At 60.6% G+C, this 6665-nt stretch overlaps 1 protein-coding gene across 1 annotated transcript in view; it reads right to left on the bottom strand.

The window, feature by feature from the left end:
* Positions 1 to 538: 538 nt before the first annotated feature.
* The window catches only part of DNAL4 (dynein axonemal light chain 4), a 31957-nt gene continuing 25830 nt past the window's right edge, over positions 539 to 6665 (bottom strand). Inside the window, exon 8 of the mRNA XM_032646874.1 lies at positions 539 to 836. The gene's annotated coding sequence lies outside the window, so the exon portion shown is untranslated. The remainder of the gene's footprint in view (positions 837 to 6665) is intronic.

Here is a 6665-nt window from a genome sequence, read left to right as displayed (position 1 = left end):
CTTTCCCAGGCAGGTCCTAGTGGGTGACTGTGCCCTAGTCATCTCTGTTCCCCCATGCCTATTACAATGCCTGGCTCCTCATAAATGCTCGATAAACGTGCACCAAGTGCCCGCCTGACGGCAGCTCCCCAATCTCCAAACATCCCCCTCCCTCGTACAGCCTCGGAAAGCCAGCAGTCCGATACTCCCTGCGGCCTCACCTGCAGTCCAGAGCAGATCCCTCCTCAGCGGCGCCCCGGGGCCCCTTCCACTCCCACACATTTGCTCAGGCTGTGCCCCGGCCTAGAATGCCCTTGCATGAAATCCTAATCGTTCGTGGATGCACTCAAAGGTCTCTTGTCTCATGAAGGCTTGCTTCCCTGCCTCCAAGTTCCCAAGGTGGAAGGAATGGCTCCTGCATCCCTGTCTCTGCCCACTTCTCAGGCGGTGTTCTGGAACGGGAATAACAGTCACGGCCCCCAGGGGTACCACGAGGGTTAGACGGGCTAGTGCCTGGTACACAGAGAGTGCGGGCTACAGTGGTCACACGTCACGCCCCCAGCACAGCGCCTGGGTGCATGGAGGAACAGCCCGCATGGGCTGTGGCCTGGAGGAAGGTCAGGGGCGGCACTGGGGCCTTCAAGGGCACTGGCCCATGTGTCAGAACTCGTAGGCTTGACGTCGGGGGACTTGCCTGATATCTATGTGAGGTTGTCCCTCCTGGAAATGACACATCCACCAGCTGCTCCACCTCCCGTGGGGACATTGCTGGCCAGTGGTGCAGGCTTGACACCTGGGCTTTCCTGGTGAACAACTCGTGCGAGTCATTTAGCCTTTCTCAGCCTCCACGTCCTTATCTGTAAAATGGGCACGTCTGTTTCTCAGGAGCTGAGCACGGTGCCTGGCACAGGGCAAGTGCTCAGTCAATGCAAACCACTTTTTAATTTACAAGCGTGTATTTATTCACCCATTGCCTACTGTGTGCCTGCTCTGACAGTAAGACGTGGCCCTTCCGGAGGAGGCCATCAAGTGAGCAGATCATCACCACACAGCAAGGGCCCCGGGAGGCACACAGGCCTCTGAGGTCCCCCCCGTGACCAGGGCCTCAGTATGACTTCTGTGGGCCCCTTCTTCCAAAAAAGAATTAAAAATTCTATTTGTGATTGTGCTGCTATAAAGAAGAATGTAATCCAGGCTGGATTATATCCACTTTCCCCCCTTCTGATTGATAAAAATAATTAAAACATCTCCGTGGGCCCTGTAAGTGTGGTGTGGCCCTGACATGGTGCCTGCTGCGTGTAAGGTCTGGCTGTGACTCCTCACCCAGATCTGAGGAGTCACAGAGGCTTGCCGAGATGGTGACCTGAAGGGCGGGAGGAGTGGCCCGCATGACGGGGTGGGGTGGGGCGTGGCGGTCATTGCCGCCCTTCCCTGTTCTCCAAGGCCTGGGGAGAAGGGGCTGCGTGAGTCCTCACGAGGTGGCCAGTCTTTGCCACAGTGTTATTGTTGGTGTGGCCGGCACGCCTCGCCCAGGCAGGACAGACCTCGGAGGGGCACCCAGCACCCGGCCGTCAGCACTGCAGCCTGCCTGGGGAGGCATGTTCCATCACGAGGCACTCAGTGTGGTCCCCAGGGAGGGTGCGGGGCTGGCGGGCCCTGGGTCACGGCTGAGGGCATTTCAGTCTGGGGACCCCAGTTCATTCAGTCCACCTTCTGTGCCCAGCACGGCCCCCACCGCCCGTTTCCTGGAGGTCTCTACTTCCTGAGAGCCAAAGCCCTCCGGGTGCAGGGGAATCTGGGTGGCTGGCTTTGGTGGCGCACAGGTGGAGCGAGGCAGGGCTGCAGAGGCTAAATGTGGTCACCCACCCGGCTCAGGCCTATGGGCTGGCCTCCACTAACACCTCCCAGGGCCCCCAGTCTGTGCCCCTGGGCATCGTAACCGGCATGGCCTGCGGCCACCGGCCCGGGCTGTTGGGCCTGGCGGTCCGGAGCTGTGGGCTCAGGAATGTTGACTCCTTGATTCCGAAGGGTGGGAGGGGAGGGCGGGTCCAGGGAGGGATGGCCTGGGGCTGCCCCTTCACCCCACTCGTCCAAGACGGGACTTGCCTTTAGCAGCTGGGGTGTGTGTGTGTGCGCACGCCCGAGGGTGTGGAAAACACGGATGGTAGACCCGGGCTGCTACTTGGGAGTGACGTGACCTGCGGCAAGCCTCAGCCTGCCCACCCGGGGGCTGAATGAACTGCCTCTGGGGTCCCTTCCAGAGCCCACCCCAGGCTCAGCCCTCCCCACTGCCGTAGCTGCCCCCGTCTTTGCTCCAGTCACCCTCCCCGAACCTTTCCAGCCCCCAGGACGTGCTTGGGAGTGAGTTACGTGACTCCATGCCCAGCACACTGCCTGCGGCACATGGACAGCTCGGCCACGGGGTGGGGTGGGCGGTGTTGGGAGGGGGGGGGTATTGGGGGGGTTAGGGGTGTTGGGAGGGGTGGGGGGTATTGGGAGGGTGGGGGGTGCGGGGAGGTGTTGGGGTATTGGGGTGTTGGGAGAGGTGGGGGGTGTTGGGAAGGGTTGGGGGTGTTGGGAGGGGTGGGGGGGTTGGAAGGGTTGGGGTGTGGGAAGGGTTGGGGGTGTTGGGAGGGGTTGGGCTTGGGAGGAGTTGGGGGTGTGGGAGGTGTTGGGGATGTTGGGAGGGGTGGGGGTGTTAGGAGGTGTTGGGGTGTTGGGAGGGGTGGGGGGTGTTGGTAGAGGTGGTGGTGGGTGTTGGTAGGTGTTCGGGGTGTCGGGAAGGGTGGGGGCTGTTGGGAGGGTTGGGGTTGGGAGGGGTTGGGGTGTTGGAAGTGGTTGGGGTGTTGGGAGGTGTTGGTGGTGTTGGGAGGGGTGGGGGGTGTTGGGAGGTGTTGGGGGTATTGGGAGGGGTGTGGGGGTGTTGGGAGGGGTGCGGGGTGTTGGGAGGGGTTGGGGTGTTGGGGATGTTGGGAGGGGTGTGGGGTGTTGGGAGGGGTTGGGGGTGTTGGGGATGTTGGGAGGGGTGTGGGGTGTTGGGAGGGGTGGGGGGTGTTGGGAGGGATGGGGGTGTTGGGAGGTGTTGGGGTTGGGAGGTGTTGGGGGTGTTGGGAGGAGTGTGGGGTGTTGGGAGGTGTTGGGGGTGTTGGGGATGTTGGGAGGAGTGTGGGGTGTTGGGAGGGGTGGGGGGTGTTGGGGATGTTGGGAGGGGTGTGGGGTGTTGGGAAGGGTTGGGGGTGTGGGAAGGGTTGGGGGTGTTGGGAGGGGTTGAGCTTGGGAGGAGTTGGGGGTGTGGGAGGTGTTGGGATGTTGGGAGGGGGGGGTGTTAGGAGGTGTTGGGGTGTTGGGAGGGGTGGGGGGTGTTGGTAGAGGTGGTGGTGGGTGTTGGTAGGTGTTCGGGGTGTCGGGGAAGGGTGGGGGTGTTGGGAGGTGTTGGTGGTGTTGGGAGGGGTGGGGGGTGTTGGGAGGTGTTGGGGGTATTGGGAGGGGTGTGGGGTGTTGGGAGGGGTGGGGGGTGTTGGGAGGGTTGGGGGTGTTGGGATGTTGGGAGGGGTGTGGGTGTTGGGAGGGGTGGGGGGTGTTGGGGATGTTGGGAGGGGTGTGGGGTGTTGGGAGGGAGGGGGGTGTTGGGAGGATGGGGGTGTTGGGAGGGTTGGGGTTGGGAGGTGTGTGGGGTGTTGGTGGGAGGAGGGGTTGGGAGGTGTTGGGGTGTGTGTGGGAGGGTTGGGGGTGTTGGGGTGTTGTTGGGAGGGGTGTGGGGTGTTGGGAGGGGTTGGGGGTGTTGGGGATGTTGGGAGGGGTGGGGTGTTGGGAGGGGTGGGGGGTGTTGGGAGGGATGGGGGTGTTGGGAGGTGTTGGGGTTGGGAGGGGTTGGGGTGTTGGGAGGAGTGTGGGGTGTTGGGAGGTGTTGGGGGTGTTGGGGATGTTGGGAGGGGTGTGGGGTGTTGGGAGGGGTGGGGGGGTTGGGGATGTTGGGAGGGGTGTGGGGTGTTGGGAGGGGTGGGGGGTGTTGGGAGGGATGGGGGTGTTGGGAGGTGTTGGGGTTGGGAGGTGTTGGGGGTGTTGGGAGGTGTTGGGTGTGTTGGGAGGTGTTGGGAGAGTTGGGAGGGGTGGGGCCTGAGCTGACGCCTGTTTTGCTTATTGTCTGACGTGCTTCAAATGCTCCTGTTTTCGCCTGCATCTCCCTGTCCTATCCCCTACTTCTCAGTTACTCCACCCTCCTGTGTTTAATTCTCGGCAGTTTTGCTCTAGGGGCCGAGGAGGCTGAAGCTATTCATAATTCGAGCAATTTCTCCGCCTTCCTCTTCCGGCCTCTGTGTAGCACCCAGCGCCCACCCCAGATCCTCCAGAGCTGGGTCCCTGCCCCTGTCTCACGCCCCAGTCCACCCCCACCCCTAACCACCAGCCGCCCTCCCAGGACAGGCTCCTTGGATCCTGCACCACCTTCTGCCACCCCGCCCCCCGGGACCCGTCAGCACAGTGCCACCTCCCTCTTCCCGCCCAACAGTCCCTCTGCCCCCCTGAGGCCTCTCATGCTGTTGTCCTCTCCAGTGAGCCCCAGTTCCAGAACTGGACTCTGGGTGATTTCGGCGCTTCCCCTAGCTGTCCCCCCTCCCCTCCAGACACCATAAAGTTTCCAGAAGGATCTTCCTTAAGCAGACATTAAGCGCCTGTGACTCCACTGGGAGGGACCCTCCCAGGCCCTCGGAGGCCTGAGCCTGGCTTCCTCCAGACGTGGCCCTCACGCCCTTTCCCTTTGCTAATCAAGCTCTGTATCCTTTTGCGAAAATAGCCATGACTACGACTCGGCCAGGCCCTGTGAGTCCTCCTAGAGAATCATGGAACCTGGGGTGTTCTGGGGCGCCCCAGCACACTGACCCTTCCTCAAATACTCCGTGAAGGGGACTTCCCTTGTGGTTCAGTGGTCAAGAATCCGCCTGCCAATGCAGGGGACACAGGTTCTAGCCCTGGTCCAGGAAGATCCCACATGCCGCGGAGCAACTAAGCCCGTGCACCACAACTACTGAGCCTGCGTTCTAGAGCCCGTGAGCCACAACTACTGAGCCCACATGCCACAACTACTGAAGCCCGCGCGCCTTAGAGCTCGTGCTCCGCAACAGGAGAAGCCACCGCAAGGAGAAGTTTACGCACTGCAACGAACAGTAGCCCCCGCTTGCTGCAACCAGAGAAAGCCCGCTGAAGACCCAGTGCAGCCAAAGATAAATAAATTAACTAATTAATCTAAAAACAATACATAAGAGCTATTTACTTAAAAAACCCAAACCTCCAGCGCTGCTCGCGCCGCCCCGCCTTTGCTCCTCCTGCTTCGTGAGCTGACCTCCCCGCTTGCCTAGCAGGCTGATCTGCACCTGCAAGGTCAGGACACAGGCCGCCTCTTCCGAGTTCCCCCTGCCCTCTGCCATGGCATTTGTGACCCTGTGCTGTGGGCACAAGTGTGCCCGGGCCTGTGCTGGCTGATACGAGGACCCCTAAGTAGTTAGGAGGCGGTTATTCCTTTCTCAAAAGCTTCTTCACTTGACCAGGGGAGGTGAAGGAGGACTCCTTCTCTTCTCGAGCTCTTTGTCACTAACAAGCCTCTTGTGTGCGTTATAAATGAAAGACTGATTTTTGCACGTAGCTTTTTGGGGGGCCCTCTTGTCTGTGAAGTGCAGTGAGCCTGAGGTTCGGGCTGGTGACAGTTGGCAGGACACCTGACTTGATTCATGTCTTGGTAACAATACTCCTGGCTGGACAGGGGCTGGGGACGCCCTCTCCTACCACGGTCTGGAGCAGCTGGCAAAGACACCGGGCTGGCCAGCAGGGAAAGAACTCGAGAAGGACAGAAAAACAACCGGGGCTTTGGCTGTTAGAAGCCAAACCTCCTTAGTCCTTGGGGTTCCAGGGCCCATCCTGGGGTGGTCACTGCTGTCCTGACCATCAGGAGGGAGGCCACATCACCAAGGGCCACAAGGCTCTCTGAATGGAGCCACCCTGGCCTCAGGCCCAGTGGCCCCCTGCCCTGGAGGGACTAGGAGCGGACTGACTGTCCCTGTAGCCCACTCAGCCACGGCCTCAAGCAGGGTCGGGGTGGGGTGGGCGAGGCCACTGGTGCAACTTCGCAGTGAGCCGGGAAGTGTAGCAGGGGCCGTGGAGCCCTCGAAGCTGCCTCTCTGGGGACAATAATGCTTCGTGGGGTTATTGTGAGGGTTACATGAAATGATCTTTATTTCAAGTGATTTTTTAAAAACCTCATTTGAAATATTATGACTGAGTTAATGAATCTGTGCTGCACGTCTTAGGATAAAGAAGGGGTGGCGCTGTGTATCCTCTGGGTCTCCCCAGACCTGAAACTCAGGGTCTGTATCTGAACCGCACCTGTGGTGGTTCGTGGATGTCTTCAGAGCGACAGTGGGCAAAACAGCCCCGGGGCAGCCCTCCCCTGCTCCCTTAGCACTTGGAGAGACAGAGGAAAGTTTGTGGTCACCTCCAAACACACACCGGGACACACACACAGACACACAGACACACACGAACACATAAAAACACATCGAGAGGGACTTCCCTGGTGGTCCAGCGGGTAAGACCCCGCACTCCCAATGCAGGGGGCCCGTCTAGCGAGGGCTTTCCCCTGGGGGCGTTCCCAGGTAGGTAAAGGTAGGAAGGGCCTGCGGGGACACTGGGGTAAT

The sequence above is a fragment of the Phocoena sinus genome, chromosome 10 (assembly GCF_008692025.1).
Source record: "Phocoena sinus isolate mPhoSin1 chromosome 10, mPhoSin1.pri, whole genome shotgun sequence".
NCBI lineage: Eukaryota > Metazoa > Chordata > Mammalia > Artiodactyla > Phocoenidae > Phocoena > Phocoena sinus.
The sequence above is the reverse complement of the archived record's forward strand: the minus strand, read 5'-3'. Positions and strand labels throughout refer to the sequence as shown.